General features: G+C 39.2%; 1 protein-coding gene across 3 annotated transcripts in view; it reads right to left on the bottom strand.

Moving 5' to 3' along the window:
• The window catches only part of SUGCT (succinyl-CoA:glutarate-CoA transferase), a 692699-nt gene that overhangs the window by 455871 nt on the left and 219050 nt on the right, over positions 1-17778 (bottom strand). The gene's annotated exons all lie outside the window — the stretch shown is intronic.

Raw genomic sequence — 17778 nt, 5'->3', positions numbered from 1 at the left:
ATCCTTGTTCTAAAGTAATGTTATTAGTTAAATCAATATCAACTAATTAGTATATTTTTCTCTTATATTTGCATAATTGTCATTTGAGGTTTTCAAAGCACTTCCCATCTCTTCCACTAAGTGTTATATCATTGGAAGCAGGGGGGGAAATGTATGACTTAGAAAAATAAAGAAAATACTGGATTTTCATAACATCAAATTCTATATTCATTATAGTATGGATTAATGTTGGATTTTCCCCAAACTCTGTGTTTTGTTTGTTTCCAGTTTTTCTCATAGGGCAAAAAGAATGACGGTACATTGTTTTCTACAAAGCATACGAAGAATACAGGGAAAAAAGGAAGGAAATAAGGGAGGGAGGAGAGAAGGAGGAAAGAAAGGAGAGTGGGGTGGAAGGAAGATGAGTAATGGAGCTATATTTTTGTCTTTGAAAATCTTAGATATAAACTTTTGGGTAATTTTCACTTTCTAGTAAGTGAAAAATGACACACCTGGACCTCGTGTGGCCTTATGTATCTGAGAATGCCTGTTCCTTTTAGGAGACATGGTCATTTGGTAAAAGCCAGAGACATATTAGTGACTGATGCCTCCACCTCCCATAGCCTTAGCCCCATGGAGTAATTTGCAGCCTCCCTGATCCACATTTGATCACAGTGATGGTCAGAGGAAACAAATTTTACCCTCAGAAGGCCTCATTCCTGCTTTCTTTAAGTAAATGAGTTGCTTTAGTTTCCTCTCTATGTAAAACTTGCTCTGTATCTTCAACTACTTTTTCTTCACTTACTCCTGCCTCTGAGAAAGATAACTTCTATCTTCCTTGGCACATCTTACTCCTAGGCTAATGACCTTAGTTTTACCTTCACTCACATCCTTCAGAACCCTGCTCAATTAACTTTTATGTCTTCATTTCCACTGGATCCTTTTCTTCTGCTTACATGTAAGCTCGTGCTTACACTAAAAATATTAGAAATAAAATAAAATTTGGGGCTTCCCTGGTGGTGTGGTGGTTAAGAATCCACCTGCCAATGCAGGGGACATGTGTTCGAGCCCTGGTCCAGGAAGATCCCACATGCCGCGGAGCAACCAAGCCTGTGCGCCACAATAACTGAGCCTGTGCTCTAGAGCCCGCAAGCCACAACTACTGAGCCCGCCTGCCACAACTACTGAGCCCGCAAGCCTAGAGCCCATGCTATGCAACAAAAGAAGCCACTGCAATGAGAAGCCCATGCACCGCAATGAAGAGTAGCCCCCACTCACCGCAACTAGAGAAAGCCCGCGCATAGCAACAAAGACCCAATGCAGCCAAAAATAAATAAATAAAATAAATAAATTTTTAAATAAATAAATAAAATAAAATAAGATTTGCATCAATCCCGACACCCCTCTCAAGCTATCTTGAAATTTTCTCCCTTCCCTCTATCTCTAAATAATATTAAAGTGCCAGTTCTTCACCAACCACCACATTCCAATGCCCTTTGTCATCAGGATTCTTATCCTAACACTACACTGAAATAATTCTTTCTTGACCCCTCTGTATTATTTGGTACTGTTAACCATACCCTCCTTCAGGAAAGTGTCTTGTCTCTAGGCTTTGTCTGGGTTCATCTCCAATCTCTCTGACATGTTTTCCACATGCCCCTTTTACAGGATTATCTTCTCCTAACCTTCAGCATTACTTAAGCATCTGTATTTGGTCTTTTACTTCACTTGCTTCTTACGGTGGCCACTAGCCACATGTGAGTATTAAATTTAAATAAACTAAAATTAAATCAGCCAGTCACAAAAGACTACAAATTGTGATTCCATTTATACGAAACGTCCCAAATGGGCAAATCAATGGAGACAGAAAGATTAGTGCCTGCCTAGGGCTGAGGAAGTTGGGGAAACTTGGAAAGTGACTGCACTAGTACCGGCTTTCTTACTGAGGCAATGAAAATGTTCTAAAATTCACTGTGGTAATGACTGCACAACTCTGTGAATGCACTAAAAACCACTGAATTGTACAGCTTCAATGGATGAATTGTATGGTATGTGAATTATATCTCAATAAAGCTGTTATTAAGAAAAATTAAGTTAACAGTTCAGTTACACTGACATACTAGCTACATGTCAACCATTCAATAGCTATATGTGGCTAGTGGCTGCCATGTGAGACAGTCCAGATAGAGAACATCACAGAAAGTTCTGTAGTACAGTGCAGGTAGACTCAGTTGGTTGACTGTATTTTTTTTCTTTTATTCTTCCTATATACTATGTGGTATCTGAAGAATTGGAGGCAATTAATAAATGGTTATAAAATGTTAATAAATCACTCAAATGATTGCTTCCGTATAATAGAGTTGTGGCTAAAATGGATCTCAAGCAAAACACTATAATCGGGTTTTATTCTATTTACATTTTTGCTTGATTTGGAAATTAATGCTACTGAGATATTACATGAACCATTTTAAATGTTTGTATTCCCTTATCCACCAGGCAAGGGAATATAAAAGCAAAATTAGTGTTATACCTAATGCATTAGTGTTTCTTAAACTGCAGAAAGGAGGTCTACAACAGAGCTATGACGGAGGACAAGGATTTTGAGCAAAGATGTCTCAACAAACCACTGATAATTACGAAGTTACACGGGTTGTTTGTTGGCTTTCTTTTTTATGGGGAAAGGTGAGTTGGGGAGTGGATAAGTAATGTGAAGTAACAACGTGTGTTGCCAAGTATAACATGAAGAAAGGTTTTCAAAATTTTGGATCAGTGACATGTTCAATGAGTTTATGTTTTGGGGGGTGTTCATTTCCTTTTAATTAATAAAGAAGTGCCTGTTTCTTCCTTAAGCCTGAACCGTAACATGAAACATATTTTTACCAATATAAATTTTTTTTTTAATTTTAAGCAGAGGTAATTAGTTAATGACCATTGGAAAGTAAATACTGAATAGCAGCTCAGCTACCAGGATATAATTAGACTAAGGCTCACCAAGTAGATGTATTAGGATGAAGGTAAGATTATGAGTTCTTTACATGATTATTTGTTCCCTGTTATTATTGCTACAGTGTTTATTTAATAAATATATTTTAAATAAGAATTTTAAAGTACTATATTTTGCTATATACTGAATGTTTATATCCTCCGCAAATTCTTATGTTGAAATCCTAACCCCCAGTGAGATGGTATTAGGAGCAAGAACACAGCCATCTCCAAACCAGGGAGTAGAGGCCTCACAAGACATCAAATCTGCCAGCACCTTGATCTTGGACTTCCTAGCCTTGAGAACTGTCAAGAAATAATGAAATAAGAAATAAATGTCTGCTGTTTTAGCCACCCAGTCTATGGCATTCTGTTATAGCATCCCAAATGGACAAAGAAATTGGTACTGAGAAATGGAGTGCTGTAGCAAATACCTAAAAATGGGGGAGCAGCTTTAAAACTGGGTAATGGGTAGAAGCTGGAAGAGTTTTGAGGTGCATGCTAGAAAAAGTCTGCATTGCCGTGACTGGACTCTTAGGGGCAATTCTGTTGAAAGCTCAGAAATAAAAGAGAGTTAGTTGTAGAGAAAGCCTCAATCTTCTCAGAGAATACCTAGGTAATCCTGAACAGAATGCTGGGCGTAAAATTCATATTGATGAGGTCACAGAAATGAAGAACATGATACTGGAAACTGGAAGAAAGGTGATCTTTGTTATGAAGTGGCAAAGAACTTAGCTGAATTGTGTTCATGTTCTAGCGTTTTGTAGAAGGTAGAACTTGCAAGTGACGAAACTGGATATTTAACTTAAGCTATTTCTAAGCAAAATATTGAAGGTGCGACTTGGCTCCTCCTGACTGTACAATATAAATAAATATAAATATAGTGCAAGTTAAAGACAAGCAAAGAGGAAGCAGAAATGAAAGATTTGGAAAATTCTCAGCCCATCAATACTGTAAAAAATGAGAAAGTATGGTCAGAAGGAAACACTAAGGGGATGGCCAAGTGACCGTTTAAGGAAATGTCCTTCAGTAGGTGAATGGGTAACGCACTGTTATACGTCCAGAAAATGGAATATTTTTCAGCACTAAAAAGAAGTGAGCTATCAAGCCATGAGAAGACACGGAGGAACCTTAAATGCATATTACTAGGAAGCTAATCTGAAAAGGCTACATACTGTATGATTCTCAACTATATGAAAATCTGGAGAAGGCAAAACTATGGACAGAGTAAAAAGATATCAGTAGTTGTCAGAGACTGTGGGGAGGGAAAGATGAATACGCAGAGTATAGAAAATTTACAGGGCAGTGAAAATACTCTGTATGATACTATAATGGTGGATAAGTGTCATTTGTCTAAATCCATAGAATGGACAACACCAAGTGTGAGCCCTAATGTAAACTATGAATTTTGGATGATTATAGTATGTCAATGCAGTTATACCAATTTTACATGTGGAGGCTGTGCATGTGTAGGGGGAGGAGATATATGGGAAAATTTCTATACTTTCTGTTCAATCTGGAACCTAAAACTGCTCTAAAAAATTAATTTAAAAAAAAAGAAAAGCAAGAAGCATCCTCGTGGTGATGATAACGTTCTGTATCTCAATGTCAATATCCTGGTTGTGATACTGCACTAGAGTTTTGCAAGATGTTACCAATGGGATAAACTGGGTAAAGGGTACACAGGCTCTATCTCTACTATTTCTTAAAATACATGTGAATCTACGATTATTTCAAAGTTTTTCTTAATTAATTTTTTTAAAAGATGATGGCATATTAGATTAGGGCCCCGACAACAGAGGAGGAAGAAAATGGGTTCAAGAAATATTTAGGTGGTAAAATGTACGCATTTGGTAATGACTTGACTATGATGGTTAAGAGTTGAAGGCTGAGGAAGAAGAAGGTGTCATGGGTAACATTTAGGATTCTGAGGAACTTTTGAGATACTCCAGTGGAAATTTCAAGTGAGCAGGACTTGGGGACCAGATGAAAGGCTGAACTGTAGATAAAACTTGGGAGTCACTGGCTTATAACTATAAGTGAAGCTAACACGTAGATGAAGTCATTTAGGAAGAGAGTTCAGACTGTAGAGTGGGAAATAAAGGGAGCCAAGGGATAATCTGAAGGTCACCCTCATTTGAAGCCCAGGCAGAAGAGGAGTTAGCCAGGGAATAAGATGAGGACTGAAGAATGCCCACAAGGTGGTCTTTCATCAACTCAGCAAGTGCTGTGCTGGTGTCACAAAGTGGACAGAATGCAGTTTGAAACAGATCAAGGATTAAGGAACAGTTACGGAGATGGAGAGAGAACATGTGAACATCTGTTTGAGAAGTCTGGCTGTGAAGGGGAAGAATAAGCAAAAGACTGAGAACACAGGATGGGCATGGGTGCAGATACAGGTCCCCGTGATGGTCTGGTGATGGGAGGTTGAGGAAGTTCCCAGTGCTTCTATTTGCTTGTGAACTAAGGGGTGAAGTCATCAGCTGAGAGCAGCGTTGGGATAAATGAGACTGGAAGACCAAAAAGAGTGGAGACGTTCTGATGTATCACTGAAGAGAAAGGGACAGAAAACTGGCAAGATAAGCATAACTGGAATGCTGAAGTGCTGAGAGCCCAAATGAGTGACTTTCTCCATCGTCTCTCAGTTTCAGACATAGAATAAATGGATATTTGCATTCTCTAGCGTTTTGTCAGATGGATATGACAAAAGATACAGGTGTAGGAAAATTAGAAAACTAGCCAGAAGGTTATTGAACCATGAGCTATGGACTATCTAGATATGGAAGAAGGTGGTAGAGATAGGAGGAGGTTATGGATAGGGCAAAGGGAGAGGTGTCAGTGGATAAGAAATCCTGATGAAGTCAAAGACCAACCATAGTGGGAGTAGTTGAACATGCACAGTGGAAGACAGGAGACTATGGATGGTCAAAATGTAAAACGCTTCATTTAGTGTTTACTGAAGCGAAGCAGTTTCAATGTGAAGTGAGAGCAACAGTGTGAGGTGACTAGAATAGCTGCTGATAAAAGGTAAGGACTCAATAAATATCATTATTATTAAATAGTTACTAATATGCTGGTTCCTACATAAAAGGAACTCCCTAGTGCATTCTAACCCTTTGGATCTTGATTCCTGGGCCCTTATCCACTCTGCAAACTCTCTTACCTCATTGCCTTGGTCACCTCACTCCCCATACCAGGCAAGATTAGTGACCACATGCTATGCACACACACACCTCTAGCAGGTTTTCCATCACAGGGAGAACTCAAATCAAAAGCATCAGACTGGCCCACAAACACTCAGGGCTGGGATGTTTCTCTTGTAAAGAATTTAAGCCTCTGGGGCTTCCCTGGTGGCGCAGTGGTTGAGAGTCCGCCTGCCAATGCAGGAGACACGGGTTCGTGCCCCGGTCCAGGAGGATCCCACATGCCGCAGAGCGGCTGGGCCCGTGAGCCATGGCCGCTGAGCCTGCGCTCCGCACCGGGAGAGGCCATGGCGGTGAGAGGCCCGCGTACCGCAAAAAAAAAAAAAAAAAAATTTAAGCCTCAAGAGGAAAGAAACAATTGCTTCTGCATGAAATGATGAGAGAAAGGGCAGCAAGTGTCTGTAGTTTTGAAAGGACAGGCCAACACCAAGCCTTTCCTCAGAGACCAGATTTCATTATTCCTCAGAAAATAAACACCTCTCATTGTGAGCTGTGCTTATTCAAGGGTGACAAGTTGCACTGGCAGGGAGACCACACAAATTGCATGGTTCTCTTCACATTCTAGTCATAATCAACCCCTTCTCCTTGGGAGAAAGGTGGTTTTCAGGCTGAGAAAATACTGATGGAACAAGAGATTAGATATCCCAAGGAAACTGCACAACTTATGAGCACATTGGGAGACATGTAAAGAGGACACAGGGATTCAAAGTTTAGTTCCTGTAGTTAGAGCAGTTTCAGATGTAAACTGTGACCACACCTGAGAAACTGAAGGGGAGAGATGTAACATACAGGGGTAGAGAATATTGAGCAGACAGGAAAGCAGCAAAGTAAGAGGTCAGTCAGGAATTCCCACTGCTCTTGAAGTTGCTATTGATCCCCAGATACCCTGCTTTCTGAGCTTCCAGCCATGCTAACCTGCTCTGACGATGTCTTCATTACTGAGCTGACAGAACTACAGAAGGACTTCTAGAAGTTCTGCATCAACTCAATATATTATCAGACGATCAAATGGGAAAAGGAAAACAGGAACTTCCTCCGTCACCCTCTCAAACTACTGTATCAGTGCATCAGTATTTTCTCTGATCTAAAAAAGGTACGTACAGTTGGTAGTGTGTCTACTTCAAAAACAAGGGCACCAACTTCAAACCCTCCTGGAGCTACTTAATTTTTAACAAGATTTTCTTCCACAAAAGGTAACCATTGCTAAACGACTTCATCACCCACCGGAAAGAGACATTCCATGAAGTTTAACTCATGGCCATGAGAATGTTTTCTGGAATGTCAAGAAGTTATGACTTTGGGTCTGTGCTAGTACATCGTGACAAATTTAGAGCACTATTTCCTACCACTAACAGTTCAGTTCACCTTATGGCTGAGCCAGATGGCAATGAGACACAAACTGCTTACAGCTCAAGAACAGTGTCATCTATGGGATGGAACTGTGCAAAGTGGTAAAGGAGCCCGGGAGGCCCTAATTTCACCTACTACCTACTTCTCTACACATTTTTTCATGGGGAATAAGCAGTTTTGAACACCCATTTCTGAATACTAAATACAAGCCCTTGTCCTGAATTCTAGAATAGCTTTGAAAGCAATATTATGTACTGATTTCCTGCCACCCCAGATCCAGGTCAGGATTTTCCAATACCATATAGGAAGTTTGAATGTTCCTTGAGCTCCTTCAAATCAATTAAATCCCATTTCAAATAAAAAATATTTAGAATTTTCAATCACTCATTATTTGATACTAGGTGTGCAGGCAAGGGCAAGAAAGGAAATGGAAACTGTCCTATTTTGCATCTTCTTCACAAATTATCAGTGGATATTATTTTTCTTAAAAAAGAAGTCCTTTGTGAGGAAAGCCGGCTGTTATTCAAGAAGGCAGCCATCGTGTATCTTGGACACAATGTACAATGGCACACGGGGTTGCTTTTCCTGGAAAGTATGGGTTAGAAACCAGTTTTGATGATTCTGAGCCGACTGTTTTATAAATTGATTGTTTTAAGCCAGATTGTTTGGAAGAGCCTGCCAAAAGCACCTACTATTTAACGGAAAGTAACAAAAATTTCTGGACAAGAGTCCACACTGATTTTTCAGGAGCACTTCAAGGTAAAAATTCCTTGACTGTGTTAAGCATTTTTTAAGTGCTCTTTGTTTTATCTCCAACGTGTTACAACAGTCATAGTTCCGTACTAGTTATGTACCATACATGAGAATATCATTTCTGACAATGAGCCTACATTTATCTAAGACTAGTTAAAAGCATTCATACGCTAGAACTTTATTCAGGCTGTCACCATAACAGTTCACCTTCAAGCAAAAAATATAGCTAGAACAGAATATTAACCACAGTTACAATAACAATATTATTGTAAAGTGGATTATAGAGTGGATTGCCAATAAGATTTTTGAAACACATTTTAACTCCATCATGTCTCAAGATTTATCAATGACAAAATGTAAGGCACACACGGTGAGACTGGGATTAGGGGAGAGGCCTGACATTAGACCTACCCACTAGACCTGAAGAGGCACTGGGGTACCGGTCCAGTTGAAAGTGGAACTTCAGCCCAGAGTATAGAAAGTGTGAATAAGCATGGCTTAGAAAGGCATTCAGCCAGATAAAGTATCGGGGTATAGGAAGGGAATGGAGTAAGGAATTTTGACAGACTAATTCTTGAAAGTCTGACAGTAGGCAGTCGGCTCCTGAGATTTATAGGCAGAGGCTGCAGGATCCCAGTTATGGGAATGAGGTTCAGAGACTTGCCTCCAAATTCCCACATGAAGAATTGTGAAAGAAAGCCAAAGGGTGGAGGGATAGTAACCAGGTAGTTAACTAGATGAGAACCTCAGAGAATATAAGCAAAAGCAGAAGCCCAAGCCTTTGAACAAAGACATATGAAGCAATGGCAGTGACATCAGGTGAGCATGGGAGCCTGGCTGGCAGATAAGAACTTAGAGCCTGCTGCAGCTACACCAAGCATCTAGGACAATATCTGGCATAACAGAAGCTTAATACATTTTATTAAATCAAAGCCGATGTATTAATGCTCGATCACAGCAAACCAAGCAATTCAAGAAATACTAGACAGTATACAAAAGGCTTGCTGGCAAAACTAGGAAACGTGAAGTAGGAAAGAGGAGGAAGTGTCAGGGACCCAAAGGTGAGGACTCACTGAGAATGACAAACATGCTCAGAATTGATTCCCACAACAAACTTCCTTCTTCACAGGTTATTGCCTAAGTTTAAGGGTGAAGATAAGTTTATAGGGAGATGGAGACTATAATTCCATTAGGAGTTCCGGATGTATCCTGTAGTTGGAACAATGCAAGACTCAGTCCCCCTAATTAAGCACTTATTCATTCTACCACGGTCAAAATTTTGCCCATTCACAAGACAGCCCTCCCATTTTCAGAAGCCATTTAGTTGTCCTGAAAGATCTCTTCCTTTACCTCCCTAACACTCAAAGCCAAGGGTTTGTTAACCCATTGCGGTGTTTGGAGGCAAGGAAGTTGTTATCCTATAGGATGGTGAGGAGAAATCTCCTAGCATCTCACCACAGGGCAGGACCATCAAAGATGCATTCATACCGCCACCACCTCCAACCATCAATTCCATCATCATCTCCCCAAACCGGTACCCATAGCAGATGTTGCTGTGTAACTCTGGCACTCTGTCTTGAAGCATATAGGATCAGCCTTAGTATTCTTTCCAACAAATAACCCAGATAGCTACTACCAAATAATTGAACATTAACTGGAAGTAAAATTTCTTTTGCATCCAAATATAAAATGGGTTCCTGTACAGAGGCTTGGAATCTAAAGTATACAGGTTCGCAATACATCTTTGGGCTTGGCCCAAAGATCATGGGAAGAACTAATGGCTACTCAACTTATGCAGTGAAGAATAAGTGCTTATGGTAAGGCCCGGCTGACTCACAGGAACAAGTGAAATGTAGTCCTCATGGGATAACCAAGTATCTTAAACAAGTCAACTCCAGGGTCCGAAGAAGCTTAGAGGAAGGCTCCATTTTAAATAGTTATAGACATCTCTAACTAAGGAAAGTGATGGAAAAGGTGGTAGGCTGCAAGCAGCTGGTAGGACCTTGATGAGATGGCCACATTCCAGGATCTGAACCAGTTCTTTAAAGGACTCATTCCTTCTTCTGTGTGATCAGGACCTGGGAGCCTAACCCAGGCCATCTGTCATGCATGTGAGATTAAGGAAGAGACCAGAATGATGAATTGCTACTGTAGTGAGAAATAACTATATTAAAAGCCAGAATCTTTGAAGACTAAATGATCAATGAATTCTCTCCCTGGGAAGCTAAAAATCAAAAGGCAAAATTAACAGAATTGAGCATGGATTAATTGTTTCTTGTCTCAAGTCCTTATGAATCTGGAAACTGAGTGAAGCCTGAATCTGTCGATGGAAAGGTCAGTAGACCCTTCTGTGTGTGCCTCTAAGAAGAAGGGAAAAACGAGCCCAGGCTTTTCAGCAGAGGGAGTCATGCTGAATTGCTAGAGGACTGAAGTCTCAAAATGTACCTCAACTATTTCCATTTCATGACATACAAGAAAAAACAATATGTACTCTGAATATTATTCTGTACATTCCTGTTTCAATCACTGGTGACCCAAAAGCGCTGGACTCACTCACATGGGCACATACACCACAACTGAGGTCATGGGAGTGTTATGCAAGGTTCTTTTGCATCAAAATTTAGACCAACTAGGAAGTTGTCCCTTCCAAAGTAATTTAAAATCAGAGCCATTAGAAGCATTCTTCCAAAACAACCTGAAAAAAATTTTTCAGTAAGTCCTTCCAGTAGGTCAAAAGGTGAAGAAAGCAATAATTCTTTTCTCATCTCCATAACCACTTAAGAAAAGGTATTTGGTATTTCTATGACCCCTGCCAACATTAACAGGTCATATTAGCTAAAAGGTCAGGGGTTACAGGAGATTGTTTTATTTCAGAGTTTATTCTCTGTTTGAATAATTGTTTCATTTCAGTTCCTCTGGGATTCATGCTCTGTAAATAAAGATGGGAGCTAGTTAAGCATTTTTATGCATAATAGAATGTGCTGGAAATAATTTACCATTGCTTGTCTTCTCAAACACTAAAATTCTTCATCCCAATTACGGTAAATGTTTAATTTGCACTCCTCCCTCAACACCCCCGAAGCAGCAGCTCTGTACATGGCGTGACCGACCACTCCTCATCCCTGGTTGACGAGACTCACGTGGGTATTACTCCCAAGCCAGCCAATCGATTCACCGATCAGGAATCAATTACATCAGCTTGACAATTCAAAAGGCCACTTGGGGGTGGGGCTGGAATGATCATATGAGGCTTAAGTAATTAAGTAAGAAAGCCTCAGAAAGACTAAAACTGAGACAAAAGACCAGACTACACCAAAGAAACAGACAAGGACTAAGCAACTGCCGCACGCCCGATGGCATCCTGATTCTCATGAAATGGAACTGTACTTTCCTTTCTGCAAAATCTCTGTAGCTTTACAATAGCCTCCCCTTATCCACCCCCCCATCCCTGTTTATGAGTTAGTTTGACTGCATTTCTGCTTGTTAGAACCAAAAAAGATTTAATCCTAGATGTCCTAAACTGTGCCATATGATGCAAATTCAGGGTCAGTATCTGACTGAAGTTCTCCTGCACACTGGAGTTTGGGGGAGTAGTGAACAAGAAGGCTGGGTCTATATCTTATGGACTTATGATCCGTTTGCTCCACACAGGGCCTGACATATAGGAGGATCTCATATTTATTTGAAAATGGATTTTTACAGAAGACTTTAAGCCAGCATTTCCCAAATTAGTTTCACAAAACACTGTTCCGTAGGGTGTTAATAACAATGTTCCCTCTGTTTTTCTCTCTCAGCACCACACACACAAAACTTTTCTTCACTTGAATAAGTTTGAGAAATGCAAGCTCAACAGCTTTTTTACTCTACTCTTCAAAACCCTTAATGTGCTAGCAAATTTATGAATCTCCAAAAGGGGCCTAGAATTTTAAAAAAAGGAGTTTGCCAAATTAGTTTGATCATGAAACTCTTTTGGTAAGAATGCCAATTAATTTTTCCCAGAAGAGTGTTCCACAGAAAAGTTTAAAAAGGGCCAGGCAAACTGTTAGGCCTATACAGGAGCAAGGACCCTGCTGACATCCAGAAGAATCTATAGAGTGTGACCTTTCATTTTCTTCAGTGTTGTTTCACAAATTAACTGATATATTTAAAGTGTGATTTAATATTATCCCCTAAAGAATAAACTATGTTTGCAATTTTATATAAGTCCCTAAATGAAGGCTTTGGCTAAACGCCAAGAGAATACTGATTTATTTTGCCTTAATCCATATTTTCCATCCAATAAAGTTCCGTTTTTTAAATATGATAGCTAATTATTTAGACAGGGTGTCTTTTAAAAAATGATCATGAAATCTCATTCATCAGGTGTTCTGAGAAGAAAATGACATTTGCGAAGACCAAATAGTTTAAGTTCTTCAGGAACCTCCCTCCACATGTTGTTCAATTAATACTCAGTTTTTAATTACGTAACTATATATAATAAATTATTCTGCTCTCAGATAGTAGTCCGTCTCTGCTTCCATTCCCTACCATTCATTCATTCCTCCCTTCCTTGCCTGGGATGGCTCCTATTCAGCACTTCACCAAATCTACTCTCAACTGACATCTTAATCACAACATTTTTTTCTCAAAGTCCTCACTTTTTTTGATCTCCTTGCCCTTCCTAACCATCTTCTCCTGTTTTACCCTTGAGAGAAACTATGCAATCTTACTTCCTTCCAATCCAATTCCTCCTACTCTGTGGGATTTCTGTGCTTTTCTCCTCAGTCTCTTTCTTCTCCTTCAGCTCTGTGATTGAACCATGACTTCTACAGGAATTCTCTTTGTAACACTGACCCACTTCCAAATTCTTGTCCTAAATTTTTCAAAGTTGGTAATCAAAACTGAACCACTTAACTACCATCTAAACCAGGACTGTGACAGGTTAGAAAAGCCCCTTGGGAAACCATCATAAAGCTGGAACACATAAAGGGTAAAAGTGTAATGAGAAAGACCCATTCATGAGAAAAGGTGGGAGGAAAAAAGACTTCCCTGAATAATCCAAATCATGGCTTTTCCTTAAAGAAGTTCAAATCTATCACTAGGGTCTGAATAGCGAAAGCCAAAAAAATGGTCCCTGCTTTCCATTAGGTCCCTTAGGGTGCCATGCAAGAAGTAAATACAAACTCTATTCAGAAGAACACCCTCAACCTAAATTGAAAAGGATTTACACTGAGATAGCCCAATTATCTTTGAGCCCACAATCCAACATTACACAATATACAAGGAAATAAGCTACTATGAGCAGGAGTTGGCAGAAACAATAAAGAGCAGAATCAGAATCACAAGATCTTCAACTAATGGTGTTTCCAGATAGAAAACATAAAATAACCATGGCTAAAATGTTTTTTAAAATGAGGGGTAGATTCATACATATGAGAAAAGTATAAGTTACTCTCAAAAAAGGTACATTTTTTAAAGAACAAGATAGAATTTTTAATAATAAAAATATAATTGATATTTAAAACTCAATGGACAGGTTACAGAGCATATCAGAAAGCTGAAAGGAGAACTGCTGCCTGGAATAGAGGTTTTTAAAAATTAGCTAGAATTCATAAAAAAGAAGAGATCAAAAACGTAAAAGTGATATTAAGAGACAAGGAGGTTAAAATTAAAGCATCCAAATGGAGTTATAAATGGAGAGAATAGAGAAAATGAGGGAAATGCTATATATGAAAAGATAATGCCTGAGAATTAGTTCTGTAAACTCAATGGATCCCAAGTGGAACAAAGAAGAAGAAACGTACATCTAGATAAACCATAATAAAACTGAAGAATATCAAAGACAAAATAAGAATGTTAAAATCATCCAAATAAAAAGATAATCTGTCCTTTTTAAGAATGTCATTTAGATCGGTAGCAGAAACCTCTATAGCAATAATAGAAGTCAGGTGATAATTCTGAGATATAACAACAGGCAATATAGGATTTCTTTTCCACATAAAAGTTTATACCTAACTAAAATATTCTTAAAGAATAATCTTGAAATAAAGTCATTTTCAGACTAATAATGTCCGAGAGAGTTTATCACCACCAGATCCTCACCAAAGCAATTTCTAAAAAAATATGCTTTAGAAAGAAGGAAATTAAACCTAGAAAGAATGAGATACAAAAGGGAATGGTGAGAAAATAAAGTAAAATATAGTATTTGAGTGAATCTAAAACACTAATATTAAAATAATAATAATAATTAGTAAGGCAGTAATGGGGATGAACCACTAAGATCTCCCTTCAAGAGAGAACCTGATGTGGGGTGACATCAGCAAGATGGCAGAATAGGAAGCCCCAGATCCTCTTTCCCTCAACAACAGTACATAGACCAATTCCCTTTATGAGAATCCAGAAAATGGTTAAGAGGCTTCTGCATGCCAGGTCCCCAGGCAAGTGTGAAACCAGTCACATCAAAGCCAGTAGGAAAATTTGTGGCACTCATCTGCCATACTCCCCCCCCAACCCCTACTCAGTGCATCATTATTGGGAGAAAACTCCCAGTTGCTGGCTTCTTCCTGGGGAGGGAAAGAGAAGACTGAGACGTACAGCCACTGTGCAGACTTTTTGAGACGCTGCCTGAGGTACAAGGTTTCTGTCTCACTTGTCTCAGAGAACCTACAGGACACAGTATACCCTAGATGCCTGGGGGCTGCTGAGGAAAAAAAAGAGAGAGAGAACTGGGTGGCATCTACTATTCCAGAGGATCCACAGTATGACAGACAGAGGTGTACAACGAAGTGGCCTCTCACTCAAACAGGGAAAGAGACGAGTAAAGTATGCATCCACTATTCCAGCTCTTCAGGGGGCTGCTTAAGCAACTGGTTTCTGCCTCTCCAGTCTCAGAGCACTTATGTGACACAACATACACTAGATACCTGGGGGATGCTGAGAATAAAAGAGAGCTGGGAGTTGGCTGCACATCTAGAGAACCTGCAGTACTGCAAACAGACACCAGAGGGAGGAAGAGATTATGAGATCCTGAAAAGAGAAAGTGCAGTCCAGGGAAGATGCGTCCACCAAAAAAGGTTTAAAAGGCCTCCAGAATCTCTAGCTAGGCTGATTGGTAAAGGTCTTTCCCTTTACAGAGCCAGCACATAAAGACTGGAAAGGTGGCTGTGGTTTTCCAAATGCATGGATCCCAGCACAAAGTTGTAAGGCACATGAAGAAACAGAAGCATGGCCCAATCAAAGGAACAAAATTATTCTACAGAAAGCGACCCTAAAAAGACAGGTTGCTATGAATTACTTGACAAAGAATTCTAAATAGCCATCATAAAGATGTTTGATGAGCTCAGGGAAACTATGCATGAATAAAATGAGACTATCATTAAAGAGACAGAAAATACAAAGAACTAAAATGAAATTTTGGAGCTGAAGAATACAGTAGCTGATTGAAAAAATTCACTAGAGTTTGTTGTTCACTAAGTTAACCAACAGCAGACTTAACCAGACAGAAGAAAGAATCAGTGAACTCAAAGATGAGCCATTTTAAATTATCCAGTCACAGGAGCAAAAAGAATAAAGAATGAAGAAAGCATAAGGGACTTACAAGACATAATAAAGCAGACCAATATACACATGTGGGAGTCCCAGAAAGAAAACAGAGAAAGGTGCAGAAGGACTATTGGGAGAAATAATCGTTAAAAACTTCCCAAATCCAGGGCTTCCCTGGTGGCGCAGTCGTTAAGAATCCGCCTACCAATGCAGGGGACACAGGTTCGAGCCCTGGTCCAGGAAGATCCCACATGCCACAGAGCAACTAAGCCCATGCATCACAACTACTGAGCCTGCACTCTAGAGCCCACGACTCACAACTACTGAAGCCCGTGCACCTAGAGCTCATGCTCCACAACAGTAGAAGCCACCGCAATGAGAAGCCCATGCACCGCAACGAAGAGTAGCCCCTGCTCACTGCAACTAGAGAAATCCTGTGTGCAGCAACAAAGACCCAATGCAGCCAAAACTAAATTAATTAAAAAAAAAAAAACTTCCCAAATCTGGGGGGAGAAATGGATATCTAGATTCAAGAAGCCAAAAAAACCTCAACTAGAATGAACCTAAAGAAGCAAGTCCTTCCCTATCAGTAATTACTCAAAATATAAATGGATTAATCCCTCCCATCAAAGGCATAGAGTGGCTGAATGAATAAATTCCAAACTGAAGTTCAAGATAGAAAAAAAGAATATTATTTGTTGACTTCTCTATGAATTCACTAATTCTCTCTTGCTGTGTACCAACTGTGGTTAAATTTATCTAGTGGGTTTGAATGTCAGATATATTTTGGTACTCTTTAATGCCTATTAATTCATTTCATATTTCTGTTGAAATATCCTATCTTTTTATCATCATTTTGTCCATCTTTTCCTCTGTTTTTTTAACATATTAATCACGATTAATTTTGAAGTCCTTGTCTATTAATTCCAGTATCTGGACCATCTCTGTGTCTGCTTCAATTGATTATTTTATACCTTCCTTACCAGTCACTTTTTCCAGCTTTTTCACATGTCTACAAATGTGTCTGTTAAAAATTATAAAGGATATATTGCAAAGGTTCTGGATTATGTTAACTTCCTATAAAATTCTGGGATGTTTCTGTTAAGTTTTGTTCTGATGGGCAGGTTGAATTACTTAAAAGATCACCTTGATCTCATCAAGAATTGGCTTTAGCCTTTGTTAAGGTTGGTCTATTTCAGTATTGTCCTTACTCCTAGACTTTGGTCCTTACTCAGAGGGTGTAGTCTTTCCAGGTTCCCAAGATAATAGTACAAAGGTATTGACAAAGCCTACTTTTAGCAGAGCACATCACAATTTATAAAGAATTTTCATAGATGTTATTTTATTTGATCAGACAGGTTCTCTTACTAAGAGAACTAAAAGAAAGGATTCAGCACATACCACAAAACATCCAAAAGTTCTCCAGACATAATAAACTATTCCTTGTCCCAGAATACTTATTCAAGTCACCAGTATTCATTCATTCAATACATATCTATTGTTGACCTACTATATCTTCTTCTGGGTAATATATTAGGCACAGGGGGAGACAAATATGAATAATATACTCTCAAAAAGTCCAATATAAAAGCTTATGATCTTGTGGATAAAGGAAGAAATGAGAGGGCTGACAGAACCGAAATGTCTTCTGTCTCATTTGGTTTCAACATTTTCTTTTCATGGTTGTATTTTGGCTTACAAAGAGCATACAAATAACTGTTTCTTATTATTGGTGAATTTATTTGTGTTTTCTCTATTAATCTTTAATGCACAGGCTTGGCATATATCATGCCCATGTGATCTACCCCCTCCAGCTGCTTCAGGTTGCACAGATTTCCCACAAAACTCCATGATCAAAAGACAGAAATTAAGATGTATAAAGAGCTTAGAAAAAAACAAGTATTTCCAAGTCTATTGGAAGACATCAGAAATTTATGGTGGGGACAAATTTCTTGCTCAGGTTTCTGGAATTCAAATGGATTTTCAAATG

Source organism: Aethalodelphis obliquidens, unplaced genomic scaffold (assembly GCF_003676395.1).
Source record: "Aethalodelphis obliquidens isolate GAN/ISIS:26980383/991018 unplaced genomic scaffold, ASM367639v1 scaffold27, whole genome shotgun sequence".
Lineage (NCBI taxonomy): Eukaryota > Metazoa > Chordata > Mammalia > Artiodactyla > Delphinidae > Aethalodelphis > Aethalodelphis obliquidens.
Note: the sequence above shows the minus strand (reverse complement) of the source record. Positions and strands in the feature narration are given on the sequence as shown.